Genomic DNA, 16931 nt, shown 5'->3' on the forward strand with positions numbered 1-16931 from the left:
AGCCGCTGCGCTGGTCCTTGGGTGGGAAACGAATGCACGCAGGTGCAGGCTGCCACGCACGCCAGTGCACCTCCTGCTAGACTGCTTCAAGTTCTGCATACTACTGCTGAGGAGCGGAGGAGGGGCGTAACTAAGGCATAAATCACGTGGCAAAATCACCAATTAGTAACCCCCTCTCGGCACACACAAATAATTAGTAACCTACTCTCGGGAACCTGTGAGAACCTGCTGGATCCCACCTCTGCCCACAGGCTATCCTGCAACAGGCAACTCTGCCCCAGACTTGCTAGAGAACACAGGCACCTTGTACAAGCCAGGAGAAGCTTCAGGGAGCTGGCAGGAAGGCCTGGGCAGCAGGAGCCAGCCTCAGCACTTCCACAGAGCAGGGCACAGCTGACACATCTAAAACCAAACTGCAATCAGCAGGGCTCAGCATTTCTCCAGAATAGGGCAGGGCTGACACAGCCTCAAGCAAGCTGCAATCAGCAGGCCCCAGACTTTCCTTAGAGTAGGGTGGAGCCTCCAGAGACCAAACCAGGCTGCGATCAAGGTTGAGGGCCAAGACTACTGGAGGACCAATCCTGAGACAGCAGGGCTTGACAGATAGCCCACCAGCCACTGATAACCTTGAGCAAAGAGATTCAAAGCAGGGGAGGAACCCTTTTAAGGAAGGAATAGAGGGCAGTACTAGTTGGTTGGTAGGAGAGATATGGAGAGGGTTGTAACTGCTTGAAGAAGAAATAAAGGCCTTCCAAGCAAAGAATCCTGTGGTCTTTGCCTTCTATTGTTCTGCTGGCTGATTGGGAGGGTCTGAGCCACCCTGCGAGGTTGGCAGAGAGGGGCAGTGCTTATATGTGGTAATATTGATCCCACCAAAAATGCTACATAAAAATGAAACTATTGTGCAATGATTTTAAACTGCCGTTAAAAGCTACTGATGGGTTGTTGTGAGGAGAAAATCAAACTTTGCTTGGTCTGACTCTTAAGCAGATTCCGCAAGGGCCAAAAGCAGCAGTGTGAAAGGAGTGCAAAAATGGTGTAAACCCTTTTACACCGTTTTAAACCTTTTTACACCAATTTCACACAGCTGTTTTTGGTGAAATCCCAAGCAAAATCCACTTTAGTGTGATGGTGAAACTATTGGCTACGATCCCATGGATCATAGGTATCAAACTCGTGGCCCTCCATCATGCTGGCAGGGGATGGTGGGAACTGTAGTCCATAACACCTGGAGGGCCATGAGTTTGACACCTGTGCCATGGATCATTTCTGCTGACAGGAAGGATCTCTATCAGCTGAAATTTTCTTCACCCCTCCTCTCTGCACCTGAAAATGTTTCCTGAATGAGGAGCATGAGAAAGGAGTTAGAGGTCTGCAGTCAGAGGGAGAAATTAGCAAAATTCCTCCCCCCACTGCCATGAGTAGAGAAATCATACTAAACCTGGCGTATTAAATGGAATTTGTCACCACCAGCATCTCAGCTTTACAGCATCCAAGACATGGAATGTAACAACGACCAGAACTCTCTATTTTACACATGTTATTTTTCCATTTAGGCCTCAGTTTCATTTTACTGGCACTGTCAAATAAATTTTTAGCACCTACATTACTGCCATGTGAATGCAGTCATATCACAAATGAATGAATAGCAATAACAGAAAATGATGTTAATCAATCTAACTTCTTTCTCCATTTTCCCTCCACAATCAAACTAAAAAATGTATGATTTGAGAAGATCTGTTTTTCCAACTATATTTTTAAAATTCAGTTAATTCTCTCATCACTGCATTGGGCAAGACATTGAAGGTGTTATGGGCTGTCAAGCTGTTTCAAGCTTATAGCAACCCTATGAATTAATGACCTCCAAACTGTCAATCACTAGCAGCCTTGCTCAGGTTTGGAAAACTATAGACCATGGCTTCTTTTGTTGGGTCAATCCATCTAAGTTGGATCTTACTTTTTTCTTGCTGTTTTCAACTTTTTGTAGCATTACTGTCTTTGCCAGTGAGCAATTTACCCTCTAATCCTTCCCTGGTGCTGCATGGAAGTTCCAAAAAACCTGTGTGGAACTTAGCCTCCCAGGAGAGCTGCACCTGCTGGGCAGCCCCTTATCTGTAATAGCACCAATATATTGTCTGTGCATGCATTCAGTTTACAGGGAACATTACCAGTGAATCTTGTCTAACCAAAGTGTTCCGTCCGGTCAGTTTAGCTCTTACGAATATATCAGGGTGGGTTTAATCTAGAACCCACTTATTTGTCTTTTTGATTATCTATGGTATCTGTAAAATTACCTTCCAACGTCATATTTCAAATGAACCAGTCTTTTTCCTGTCAGCTATTTTCATTGTCCATCATAAAGGTCACCAGCCTTTAGGTGGAGTCTGAAGATCTCCTGCAATTGCAAATGATGCCCTGACAACAGATAATTTCCTGTGAAGAAAATGGCTTCCTTGGAAGGTGGACTCTATGGCATTCTTCCCTGCTGAGATCCCTCCCTTCTCAAAACCTTTTCCCAAGGTCTGCTCCTAAATCTCCAGGAATTTCCTAACTTGGAATTGGCAGCCCTATTCAAAATGAAAAGCCATAGATAGTAATGGAGGATGCTACAGTATGACTTATCTTGATTTAGGTCACCAGCAACACTGCCTTACACTTAAGGATCTTTTCGAGTTCTTTCATGGCTGCCCTTTTAAGCCCAAATCTCCTTTGATTTCTCCTTTTGGTTGGTGATTGAGCCAAGAAAATGGGGGGAAAAATCAGTGTCTTCATTGTCAGCATCAACATTAAAGTTGTGGAATTCCTCAGTAATCATTACTTTTGTCTTCTTGATGTTCAGTAGTAATCTTGTTTTGGCTCCTTTTCCTTTAACAAGATATTGGGGGATCTACAATTGCTCTCCCGTCTCTTTAAATTCCCATTGTATTTTCTCTGTTGAGGTAAATAGCAGCTTAGAAGAGAGATTTACAATGAGAAAAATAGTGGGTTAAATTATTTTCCTGAGTCCTATCTGGCTTCCATTATGGTTGCTAATAATAGAAGAATAAGGAGACAGAAGAAATGATGTTGGATTTCCAAAATCACACACAATTTGACATTGAGTACAAATCTAAATAAAGCTACACCATTTTGATCCCATTAACTTCAATGGATTTAGAGGGGTGAAACACTGCTCAGGATGATACCATTAGTATATTAACATTATAAAACATCTCATTTTATAATATTGAAAAGCGGTCATATGATCCAGTTGTACCAGCTGAATAATTTATTCGTAAGACCAAACTATACTGCTGGTAAATAGAAGCTCATAACCTTCAGTTCCATGCTTCTTGTATCGATCACAGTTACTAAAAGTTGATAGAACTGAATGTACCAACTTTGACTCAAATGGGGGGTACATGTAGTGCCAACATAGCTCTATAGTCATTTTAGGTTACAAAAACTGAACTGAGAAAATAAAGAGAACAATGCCTTTTTGGTTTGATTTGTCCAGTATTAATAAATATAATATTAAGTAACCAACAATAAGAATTTATCACTTTTTCCAAAAGCTTTTTCCAAAAAGTAAATGCAGAGCAGCCCAAACCAGAGCCTTAGGTGGCCAGGGATGGCATTGCTGCCTCACCACCCGTCTGCCTCCAGAGGTCTTTCTGTTGGCACAGGGATGCAGAAATAGCAAAAAGCAAACAAACAAATCTTGCCATCAAAAAGCTTAATGGCCGTGTCACCCAAAAGAGTAGCATAAATCCAAGGCCTGGGCCATGGCATAACTGGCTGTAAAGCCAGGGTAGAAGCTGACTGGGCTGGCAGCAGCACAGGAGTGGTGATGCACCACCCACCACCATGTACAGGTATTTCAGAGGGCCATGGCACAGAGGCATAGCTAGGCCAGAGTGCACCCAGTGCACACTCTGGCTTTTTTGTCCACCCATAGCCCCCCACGGCCCCCCACAGCCCCCCTGCGGCACCCCACCCCACTTACTTTTAGGAAAGGAGCAGTCCAAAGAAGCCTGCCTGCGTTGCCTGGGCCTGGTGGGAACTACATTTTCCAGGAGCCCCTGAGAAATGTAGTTCCCACCAGGCCAACAACTCCGAAGCAAACTCTTCCTGAATGTTCCATTCCTAAAGGAAATAAAGATGAAGTCTTGCCCGTGAGGGCTGGAAGGATCCCTTAGCACGTGACCAGAATCAGTTGCACCGATTATTGTTGCGCACCCGTCCCTAGAATTCACCACTGCCATGGCATCCATCCAGCAGCATGTTTGCCCCAAAGATGGTGTGGTGTCCCCTCCACAAATGGATTCCCCACCCCAGATTGTGCCATTAGTAATTTAGATATGTGATAAATACTATTGTATATTTAGTATTCCAATCTCTCTTTTTCCACATACCTGTAATACATTCTGCTGATTTCTTGGCTTTTTATTACCCCCTAATAAATTGAGGCACAGTATGCAGTTCTCTTGTCGGACACTATGATTGGAATATATAGATTAACACAAAATAAATGAGTTTGGGTAATATATTCGTCTGGACCACATTAGTTCTCTCTATAAAAATAATATTTAAATGTGTTCATACCCATCTCACATTCTGAGATTAAGATAGCAGGAACGGGGGAGAAAGCTCGTGAACCTGAAGACTGCAGCTTTAGCTTTCCTGGGAGATTGATGGCAAATAGCAATTATGAACAGGGAAACTTTGGCAAGGAATCTAGCGATATTCAAAGAGGTTAGTGTTGCATCATAGATACAGCACTCAACAGAGGAAATTTATTTGACTGTTTGTTTCTAAATTTGGGAGGACTGTGGCTCCAATCCAGAATTTGGCTGTGGCAGAATACTCCCCAAAGCATGCAGTTTAAAGTTAGTATTGAACAAATTCTAGACAGCAGTGGCGTAGGAGGTTAAGAGCTCGTGTATCTAATCTGGAGGAACCGGGTTTAATTCCCCGCTCTGCCGCCTGAGCTGTGGAGGCTTATCTGGGGAATTCAGGTTAGCCTGTACACTCCCACACACGCCAGCTGGGTGACCTTGGGCTAGTCACAGCTTCTCGGAGCTCTCTCAGCCCCACCTACCTCACAGGGTGTTTGTTGTGAGGGGGTAAGGGCAAGGAGATTGTAAGCCCCTTTGAGTCTACTGCAGGAGAGAAAGGGGGGATATAAATCCAAACTCCTCCTCCTCTTCTTCTTCTTCTTCTTCTTCTTCTTCTTCTTCTTCTTCTAGACAGAATCAGCTTGAAAGTTGGGGAGAAACATGAAGGTGGAATTCCATCAGTATAATGGCATTTCTGCAGGCGGAATAAGTACATTTGTTGGTAGAAGAAGGGGTGATTTACACTAATTCAACTAACAATTGTATACTCCCATAGTTTATATGGGAACCCTGGGATAAAATGGGGGATGGTGTTGTGCCATATGAGGAGGTTAGTGGGAAAGCCCCACTTCATGAGTTTCACTTGACTTGTAGACATTTGGCTCCAACCTGATGTCTGTTTTGTCTTTTCTATTCCAATGCTGTAACAGATCAATCAAACATACATGGACTAGGATCAATATGAATATATGATTTTTTGTGTGTGACAGTGTTTTACTGATGGGCATGTGTATTTCTGTGCACTGATAAAGCACTGCACTAAAAGTATAACAGTCATACAGTTACCTCAAGATTTGGTGAGGAAGCAGTGTTTTATCAGCAAAACCACATTTATAAGAAATATAGAGGAAGGGAAAAGACAATAACAAAGTGATGAAATGGGAGCTTGGGAACGGTGAATACAAACCAAAGGCGGGAAGGGGGGCGGGACTGTATGTGTGAGGCAAGACGTCCTAATGAATGTTGCTGTTTGGAAGTAAACAAAATGTCCTATAACTCCTGCATTTTCATCAGTCTGTCCGGTGTCTGAGCAGATACCCATCCTGGCCCCTTTAAGATCTTTTCCTTTATTACTGTCACACTCCACAGCAGTTAGGCTGTTGGTAGTTTTTTCCAGGGGCCTTTTCACATGCCTCACATTCCAAGGGAGCAAAAAGATTTGCCAAAGTTACTGCACACTCTTTCAAGGCACACCCTAGTGATAAATCCTTCCTGGTTCCATAGAAAACCCCTATGTTAAGCTGCTTAGCTAATGGGGGAGAGCTTGATGCCTCCTGTTCATGTTGTTTCTTCTTATGACCTATACTTCAAGTGCGATGACTCACTCCAATCAAAGCAGTATAGAATAATGGACTTTGCAGTCAGATACTTTTAGCAAAATTAATAACAATGCATCTTAGCGAGGGAGGATTGAAGAGCTGCTGCAACCTCATCAACTGGAACCGGAAACAATATTTCCTATACTACACTACTCTTTGGAAGTAAAAACAGTGTTGCTTACCATAACTGTTGTTCATCTAGTGGTCCTCTGTACAGGCACATGTGGGGACTATGCTTGTGCAGGACCAACCATGAAGAATAGCATATTAAGAGCTTTAACCTAATTGTGAGCACTCCTCTTCCCCAGCCACAGGCCTGAGCTAGCTACTTTCTCTGCCCAGATCATGTGACTAGGGAGGAGAAGTTCACCTATTCCCTCCAGATCTCTCTTTGCCACAACAGCCCACAGTGGGGAAGGTGGGAGGGACATGTGCCTGTACAGAAGACCACTAGATGAACAACAGTTATGGTAAATAACACTGTTTTTTGTCGTGGCCTCTGTACAATTCCATGTAGGAGAACCACAAGCTTACTAACTTTGGAGGTGAGTGTGGCTGTTCGATGACTCTCAGATTGCAACACAGCTTGGCTCACATTGGTTTCAGCCCCAGCATCAACATCCACAGCATAATGCTTGATGAAAATCAAGGGAGTGGACAACATGGCTGTTCTACATATATCATTAAGGTCTACTATATTTTCAAAAGCCATAGAAGCCATCAGGACCCTCATAGAGTACACCCTAATGGGCAAGGAACCTAAGCCTTGTTGTAAGCCAATCTTATTGTAGACGCCACCCAATGTGATAGAGTGGGGACAGATACCTGGGAGTCATTCTTGGAGCCTCTAAAAACATATGAACAATTCAGTGTCCTTCCCTAACAAAGGAACTTGGTTCTAGCAAAGAAGTGGTACAAAGAGGGACTCTATACACACAAAATCCAGGGTACATCACCTATCCTGCACAGACCCCCAGAGAGTCCTACAGAAATATTATTCAGGCAGTGGGGAAGACTAAACATTTCTCCCCACATGCCATAATGCCGGGTGTGGGGGCACGCCTGACACAAAGTCCTCATGTAATCTACCAGCAAACATGCAATGTATAACAAGGTCCAAGTCTGAAGAAGCACAGTACCTCATCCATGGGCTGTCTGAACAAAATTTGCCTTCTTTCACCTATAAGCAGGAGTGCAGACCCTCAAGAACCAAATTCCTGCTCTTTGGCAGGAGGTTGGAACATGGCTCTCCCCTAGGCAGATCATATGGAAAACAAGAAGAGTTTGGATTTATACTCTTCTTTCCTCAACTGTAAGGGGCCTCAAAGCGGCTTACAAACCCTTTCACTCCTCCCCCTACAGCAGACATCTTGGGAGGTAGGTAGGGCTGAAAGGTGTTTGAGGAGAACTGTGACTAGCCTGAGGTTTGTGAATAGCAGGCTTCATGTGGAGTGGGGAAACAAACTTGATTCACCAGATTACAGTCTGCTGCTCATGTGTAGTTGTGGGGAATCAAATCTGGTTCTCCAGATTAGAGTCCACCTGCTCTTAACCACTGCACCATCCTGGTTCCAGGGCAAACCAACAGGACACTGTCACAGGACCACCGATAGAAGCATAAGGGTGCTGAGGGTTCCATCTGCTCCTAGCTTTCTATTTCCACGGATCAACAGAGTACATCAGCCATTCTCATCAGGAGTTTTTAAAACTTTGCGATGTTCTGCATCCCCGGGGAGTCCTCTTTGTATGCAGAGCACCCCTATGTGGTCTACTGGTGGCCCTGCGACAATTATTTGTTGGTTTGCCCTGGGGCCACCAAATTGATCATTAGAGAACATCATTAACAGTCATCCAAGAGAAATGCAATTTGGCAGTGCAAAATGTTAGAATGATGATTAGCTTGTAGTGGATAAGAAGACCTAATAGTAATTTGACATCTCCAGTTCCCATAATTCTGCACATGATAATTCAAACCATTTACGCTACTAATTTCTGCACGTTCTTTTTCATTAAAAGTGTTTAAGTCACCTTTGCAAAAAGTGGGCTGTCAAACTGCTCCCATTAGAAAGGGCAACCATCACCCAAATGGAGCTGCTATAGGGGAAAATAAATGCGATGACATGTTATTTTCATTTCTTTTGCTGCTCTCTGAAAAATGCTAAATTTTCTGCCATTGCATTTCAGAGGAAACCTATTTACCACTGACATGATTTCATTATGCGCTACCTCTCGCTTTGCTTTGCCAGTTTTTTTCTTCTTTCATATTCCCTTTGAGCAGCAGCACTAAGGATTTAGTGGTAAACAGGAGGTTTTCAGCTCATAGTTAGCCTGGGCTGCCAACTCTGAGGCCCCTTCTGCACACGCAAAATAATGCGTTTTCAAACCACTTTCACAACTGTTTGCAAGTAGATTTTGCTATTCCACACAGCTTCAAAGAGCACTGGAAGCAGTTTGAAAGTGCATTATTCTGCATGTGCAGAATGAGCCTAAGTTGGGAAATTCCCGGCAGCTGGGATTTAGAGATGGGAAGGACCACAGTTGGTTATTATGCCATACACTCCATTTTCCAAAGCTGCCATTTTCTCCATGGGAACTGATTTCTAGTCTGGAGATGACCTGTAATGTTGGAAGTTCTCCAGGCCCCATCTGGAGGCTGCCATACACTGTCACAGTATTATGAAGTTGGCTTTTACAAGCATGGAACAGTGGATGGTGTTTGCATGCATGCTCTCCCTCAGATGTTCAGTCCACTTCCAGCTTTTGAAACCCCTCAATATTGTACAAAAAAATAAAAAATGAGAGCGTGTCTATGGGACCACCTCTCCCCATATTGCCCCTGGGCACTCTTGGCCCAACTTACCTCATAGCATCATTGTGAGGATAAAATAGGGGGAGAAGAGAAAGATGTAAGCCACTCTGGATTCCCACTGTGGAGAAAAGCAGGATAGAAATGAAGTAAATAAGTAAATAAAAGGCCCTCTTGCCTCCTGTTGTGATCATCTTTGTGTGTATGTAGGGCTGACCATTGCCAGGTTACTCCTGGAGATCTGCTATTACCACTGATGTCCTGGTGATAGTGATCAGTTCCCCAGAGAAAATGACTGCTTTGGTGGGTGGACTCGATGGCTTTATACCCTTTTGAGGTCCCTCCCCTTCCCAAACCCCATCCTCCCCAGGCTCCACCTTTAAAATCTCCAGGTATTTCCCAACCCAGAGCTAATGCAGGGTTGCTTAAATCTTTTACCAACCTCACCTCCACTACCACCACTACTACTTAATTGTTATTGAATATTGAATTATATTGACTACTATTTATTTATTTATTTATTTATTTATTCATTCAGCAGTGGCGTAGGAGGTTAAGAGCTCGTGTATCTAATCTGGAGGAACCGGGTTTGATTCCCAGCTCTGCCGTCTGAGCTGCGGAGGCTTATCTGGGGAATTCAGATTAGCCTGTACACTCCCATACACGCCAGCTGGGTGACCTTGAGCTAGTCACAGCTTCTCGGAGTTCTCTCGGCCTTACCTCACAGGGTGTTTGTTGTGAGGGGGGAAGGGCAAGGAGATTGTAAGCCCCTTTGAGTCTCCTGCAGGAGAGAAAGGGGGGATATAAATCCAAACTCCTCCTCTTCCGCCTCTTCCTCCTCCTCCTCCTCCTCCTCCTCCTCCTCCTCTTCTTCTTCTTCTTCTTCTTCTTCTTCTTCTTCTTCTTCTTCTTCTTCTTCTTCTTCTTCTTCTTCTTCTTCTTCTTCTTCTTCTTACTACCACCCCTCCCCTTCTGGGCTCCAGGCAGCTTACAACATATAAATATACAACATTAAACACAGTGAAACATCAGTGAAACATACTATTAGATCCAAGTAACTACCAATTCATAACATTTAACAAATAACAGCCATAGCTCTGGACAGAGGCCCACAATCAAAGATGGAGAAATCAGAAACTCAAGAGATTAGAGTAGTGAGGGAGCCCTTGATAGACAAACCAAAACTTTTCTTGGGTGCTGCCCTCCTAAGCTTGTAATTTTTTAGATGCTGGTCAAATGGGGGGGGGGGGGGAGTAATTCATGAAATTGTCGATTTTTGGAACTTTCAGAACCTTGGCCTATTCTATGAATCAGGGATCTGTCAACCACAGACCCATGAACTGATCTTTGGACATTTGCAGTGGAAACTGGGAAATGTAAACAAGAGCCATTCATTATTCTGTAGTTTCCATCGTTATGCATGACCAATATCAGCCTTTGAGTAGAAGCGGGTGACAAACCCGACAGTAAGTGCAACGGAGCAGCACTATTTTTTCCCGTTTCAACAGCCGGTTATGCGACAATTTTTAAATAAATGCCTTTCAGAGTACATATAGTACCTTTTCATGGAGCACTAAGTTTATATTTAATAAGCCTTAATAAGCTGATTAATTCTGGGAATGAAAAACAGAAGTGCTTTCTCTCAGCAAGATGTGGTGTTGTTGTTGCCATGAAAGGGAAATACTACAGGAGCAGCATGTGAGGTAGCATCTGGCAGAAGGGGGGGGGGATGTGCAGACAATTAAATGATCAGGGAAAGTATAGCACAATTAAAATATTGATGAAAGATGTGATTTAAGAAATACTTTGCATCAGTGGCGAAAGGAACTGTCTTTTGACAAAAGTATATTCATAATGGCAGTGTTTGAATGAAGTAGTTGGTTGCTGGTGGCTTTGATAAAAGCTGCACAGAACGTCTTTTATTGGGTGCCTGTAAAACCTCATACTTCAGAGGGAGACTTGACTGCAGAGTCAGACAGAGGGAGAGCTCAAGACTACCGGTCATCATGTTGTGATCCCTCTGACACTATTTCTTTGATTTGTAGAGTGATACTGTCAGGGAAATTTCCTTTCTTCCTCTTCTTCTCCCAGCTCCTCTCACACATATGCGCATTACTCCATCTTGCCACCATGCTGGAAAGGTGCAGGCCCTGTATCTCTCTCCATCCCAGTTAGTTAGACTAGATTAGGAAACTATATTCACTCTATCCTATTTAGAAATGTCATTCCTGCAGTAAATATAGTATATCCGTTTAGACAAAAGGCTCTGCGTGATTTTGGCGATACCTGGCATTCTAAAACAGGGTAGATGGAACTGTGTTGCAATAATGTGACGAAAGCCTTGTACCACTCTGCTAAATTACTGCATCAGAAGAATCTGACTCGGCTTTTCCAAGGCAACCTTGAGATCCTTGAATTCAGCACCCTAGTTCTTAGGGCAGACCTGATCTGGCGAAGAGGCCATTTGAGAGCACCTCTTAAAGGCTGCAAAGGAGGGATGGCCCACTCTGCTGACATTCCTCTGGCTAAGTTTAGGGGTCAACCTCCCACCCCACATTTAGCCGAGATTGCTTAGGTTACTTTGGCTCTTCTTTTCAGATTTTACCATTCCCTAAAATAGCATGTTATCTACTTTTAGATGTAGCCCTGATTCTGAGTAAAACGAAAATGTTGCCATAGGAGACGGGCATTTCATACAACTGATTTCAATCTGCTAATAAGACACCTGTAAATTGCTCTGGAGCACTCTGCCCATTTCAAGCAGCAGTGTGTCTTTCTCCTGCCTTTTCTGCAGCACAATCTTTTTCAGCTTTTTTTAAAAAAATATTTTAAGATTAGTGCTATAGTCCCATAGCAATCCAATGCATCCAAATGGTGGTTCTATAGCACTACCATTCAAATGTATTGGAGTGCTATGGTGCTATAGCAGAATGTTTTTTAAAAAGTGCTGTGGAAAAACATGGGGAAAAATTGGTCTTTATGTCAACATTCCAGACATTTTAAAACCAACCTTACGCTGCCTTGTAGCAATTCAGAAACAAAATGGAAGAACTGAAAAGGTAGAAAGCAGTTTCTTCATTTTTGGGACATAATGGGTTAAGTACATAAACCATAGAAATAAAACTATCAATGTGTTATATATGTGCCTGTGTGTGGGTGGGTGGGTTTTACCTTGCTACTGTTAGCCACTTAGGTTTTCAGAGGAGTGGGCTACAGAAATTTGGCTCCAACTATCCATCAAGAAAAGGAGCTGAAGGCTTCATACAGTTAGCCTATAATGGTTTCTACTCCCTTGACAGTACTTTCTGATTCTTGGACGCAAAATGAGATTTAGATTCCAGGTCCAGCACAAGGGTTCCTGAGCTGCAGTATGGAAAAGGAAAGGAACAAAATCCTGCTTCTTCCATCAGTGATTATATGTGCATTTGAAGTGGAAGGAATAAAGAGAACGAATTTCCTCGGCTTTCTCAAACCTTCAGCCTCATCGCCATGGCTGTTAGACCGTGTAATCTCATGATCCTGAAATTATTTTTTGTGAAGTAAAAAAAAAACTGTTGCAGGGGAGCGGAATGCCACAAAGATCTACAAGCTTGCTCCCATAGGTCAATCAATCCTGGTTGTTTTTCTAAATTAAAAAATACCATGATAATTCTCTGTATGGGTTTTATGGGAGGAGAATTAGCACAAATAAAATATTTATCAAGTAACAGTATGGTGATAGCCGTTATAATTAAAACCAAAGGTTATACTGATGCTACAGAGGATTTGTAGTAGTTATGAGCATGTTTCTCCCAGCTTGATTCAAAATGAATTTGCCCAAAAAATGTGGAGGAAATTGTAATTGCTATGGTTGTGTGATGTCATTTCCTGTACTAGGATTCTATTGAAGCTACATCATAATATTTCAGTGAGATCCTAGAGCATCACCTTGCCAATAGGGTGATTTGTTTCACTCCCCCCCTGCCTCACTCCCAGCCTTCTTCTGATAGCAATCATGTACATAGTTCAGAGTTGTATTCTAGATGATCAAATCCTGTGTGTGTATGTGTGCTGTCAAGTCACAGCTGATTTATAGCCAGCCTACAGTGTTTTCAAGGTAAGAGATGTTCACAGGTGGTTTCCTATTATCTGCCTCTGTGTGGGTTGAGAGAGCTTTGAGAGAATTGTGCAGATGTTTTCGGAAGGACAGATCTGGAAAGATTCTTGTGGTGACCAGCCTACTTCAACAAAATGAAATGGTTGGGTTCACTTGCAAGCAAATGTTCCAAGGATTACAGAGTCTAAATTTCTTTTCAGATTTGTTTTCCCTTACTGTAAACTGCAATTCAGTTCCTCTTTCTTTACGGACTTCAGATGCCTGTATTTGAAGATAAATGTTCCATAGAAACAGGGAAAAATATTAATTAACTTTCCATAGCAAATGAGCTGCTTTTGATCTTGGGGCTCACAATGCAGTAGTTAGTGGTTTATGATAGGATAGGCTTAAATGCAATACAAAAATGGGGCCATCTGTAGTTGTGAACCAATTTACGGATTTGAACACAATGGGAACGGGAAGGAACAGTTAACAATTATGCTGCTGAATGGCTCAATGGAGCTAAATGTTGCATAGCATGTTTTCTGTTTTTATTTTTGCAGCGCTTCACCATTCAATTTGATCAGTGACATTCCAGAATATTGCATGCAAAATGTATCCCTCTAGCACAGGGGTAGGGAACCTGCGGCTCTCCAGATGTTCAGGAACTACAATTCCTATCAGCCTCTGTCAGCATGGCCAATTGGCCATGCTGGTAGGGGCTGATGGGAATTGTAGTTCCTGAACATCTGGAGAGCCGCAGGTTCCCTACCCCTGCTCTAGCACCACTGAGTAGGGAGCATGCTTACCCTTTGGACACAAAAGTCAGAATAATGTTTGCCAGTCAACAACGGTAACTGTCATGTCAAAAATTAATTCAGTTGTCTAAAATTTTTAATCGACTTGGGGGGTGGGGGTGGGAGAGATGTTATTACTTTATGCTGTCATAGGATGTTGCATGAATGTCTAGTGAACATTAATTTTTTTATCATGTTATGGGACGTTAAAAAAAGTTATGAACATTACCTTTCTTATAAAATACAGATAAAGAGTAGCAGTATGGTGGTTCAATAGTTTTAAAAGGTGACCAAGTTGGTCTATAGCAGAACTGCTAGATATAAGTCCAGTAGCGCCTCAGATACCAAAAAGATTTTCAAGGTATGAGATTTCAGAAGTCCAAGCTCCCTTCATCAAATAAGAGTGGTCAGTTTCTACCCCACTGATAAACTCAATAGGTGAGGTTGGACCAGTGGTGGGATTCAGCAGGTTCACACCACTTCGGAGAACCAGTTGTTAAAATGGTGCTTGTAAACAACCTGTTGTTAAATTATTTGAATTCCACCCCCAGACCTGGTTATTAAATTATTTAATCCCATCACTGGGTTGGACCAATCTCTTTCAGTCATCTTACCCTAACTCATAGAATTGTTATGAAGATAAAATGAAGATGTGAAAGCAGAGCTGAAAGTTGCATTAGGTCCATCTATTTGTTTTCCCAGATTTCATTATGCCATTTGAATCTATTCGGTGGGTTATGTTGCTTATGACTCATAGCTGAACCTGAAGTCGGCCCGCGGGGGTTGCAAGGAAGAGGCGAGACGCGGTGATATCATCCGGTGGAGAGAGCCAGCAGCAGGAAGCGCGGGATCCTTGGATCTGGCAACTCTCCGTGTGCTAGTCCCTGGCACCTTTTATTAGGGTTTCTTTGGGGGCGTGTAAAGGAGGTGAACAGGCAGGAAAGCGGGAGAGCGGGAGACCATCATGTGATGCATGATCTCATGGGGCTGCTACGTGCAGGAGGAAGCGTCTGTGTCTGGGTCTAATCCATACCTGGGGGCAAGAGCCCCTTTGTCCCTTTGTCTGGGACACCTGGTGACCGTGAGTCGGGTAGTTAATGACCTGTGACTCATGGGGGAATGGGGGGTGGGGGAGCGTGTGCGCCCAGAAGGCCGCAGCTGGCACAGGCATTCCATGCGCTCTATCTGCGGTTCTGCTGGGTACGCGGGCTCACCCCTACAGAACCTAATATGAAAATGCTTTTTATTAGGTATTCATATATTAACTTTTCCATAACATAAGCAATTCCATGATTTTGTGGCTTACTTTTTTGGGACTTTTTAAATCTTTCACTATCTGATTGATGTTAGAATTAGGGTGAGTGACTCTTTGCATGCATGTGAGCTTCAAGGCTGAAGATTCCAGAGCAGAAGGGGGGGCAGCTAAATTGCAACTATCCATGAAACACTCTGTGTGTTCTACAACTGTAGTGTTGCAAATTTCCTGAGCCACAGTTGAAAACAACCTCTTCCCCATTTCCTCTCATTGTCTTCTGGCACCTTGGATGCTAGCTGAAGGAACAGGGGGCTGGTGGTGGTGGTGACTGAACATGAACTGGCACAGTTCTGGCATGCTTACATCATTTTTTTGTGAAAAATGGAACAGACACATGGGTCTTTCTATCATTTTGCAAAAACTGAATGGCAAAGAGGCATACCAGCCTCCAAGTGGGACTTGAGAATTCCCTGGAATTACAGCTCAGCTCCAGTTTACAAAGAAAATGGATGCTTTGGAGGATTCTAGGATTCACATTTATGGAACTGCTCAAATGTATTGGGTCTCTTCCTTGTCCTTTGGAAACTGGGAGCACACCCCACAACACACCCTACACCAGTGGTGGCGAACCTTTGGCACTCCAGATGATATCGACTACAATTCCCATCAGCCCCTGCCAGCATGGGAATTGTAGTCCATAACATCTGGAGTGCCAAAGGTTCGCCACCATGGCCCTACACTGTTCAGTAGGTGTATATAATAAGAGGATACTACTAGCAGTGGCCAAACTTGTCCTTCATTATAGACTTCTGCCATAGATGTTCTCATTGAAAAGTTCCAGATAAACATCTAAAGCTCCTGAATTTCCCTCAAAATAGTCTGAAAAATCACAGGACAATGTTTTCAATAGGAAGATCATTAGTTTGCCATTGTTAGATAAATAAACAGACAGATATTTCACATATATTTTACATTGGCTAGGATATGTGCATTTAAAGAAACCTCTGGATTTTTGTTCCTAATTTTCCTTATTCGTTCAGTAATCAACAATCAACATCTGGTGTCATTTATCTTCATTTTCTTAAGCCTGCTCAGCAATGAATAGGGCATTGCTGTTCCTAAGCTGTTGGCAATCTTTTGTCTGACATTGTTGGTAATTGGTTGTCTTTCATCACATCACCAATCTCTAGCTAATTCTGTTTGTCTTTGCTCCCTATATGGTTCTTTAGGCAATTGCCATTCAATGTCATTGCCCTTGGCTTCAGCTGTTCACAGGGTGCACGATTGTATGATTCCTTTGGGTCATCTGTCATAACTGAGATGCTGACTAAGGTGAATGAATGTCTTGAAAAACACTGGACTAAATTAGAAAACAACATTGATAGGAGCACGTATAATTACGTCATGCTGCGTTTAGGCTTTCAGCCCATCTAGTTTGGTGATGTCTGCTTTAAGTTTCTCAAGGGCATAAGGCTTTGGGTTGATGCTGGGGCTGAAACTGGGGTCCAATATATGTCAGGATGTACTCCACCATTTAGTACAGCCCATCTGAGACTCCAACTTGTCCATTAGGTGACAAGGGTGTGAGAAGATTATGGAAGGAAGGTAGGGAGATTGCAAACATTTGTGTTTGCCTTTGCTGTGAAAGATGTTGGACGGACGTGTGCATCCAAACCATATTTTTCAGGTCTGTATAGTGCACATCTAAGATTTCTTTAAAAAAATCATTTAAAAATCTGTAATTTGTCATGAACAAAAAAGCACAGCTTTCCTGCTGGTCATATTGTCCAGCATCCAGCTTA

The sequence above is a fragment of the Sphaerodactylus townsendi genome, linkage group LG08 (genome assembly GCF_021028975.2).
Source record: "Sphaerodactylus townsendi isolate TG3544 linkage group LG08, MPM_Stown_v2.3, whole genome shotgun sequence".
Lineage (NCBI taxonomy): Eukaryota > Metazoa > Chordata > Lepidosauria > Squamata > Sphaerodactylidae > Sphaerodactylus > Sphaerodactylus townsendi.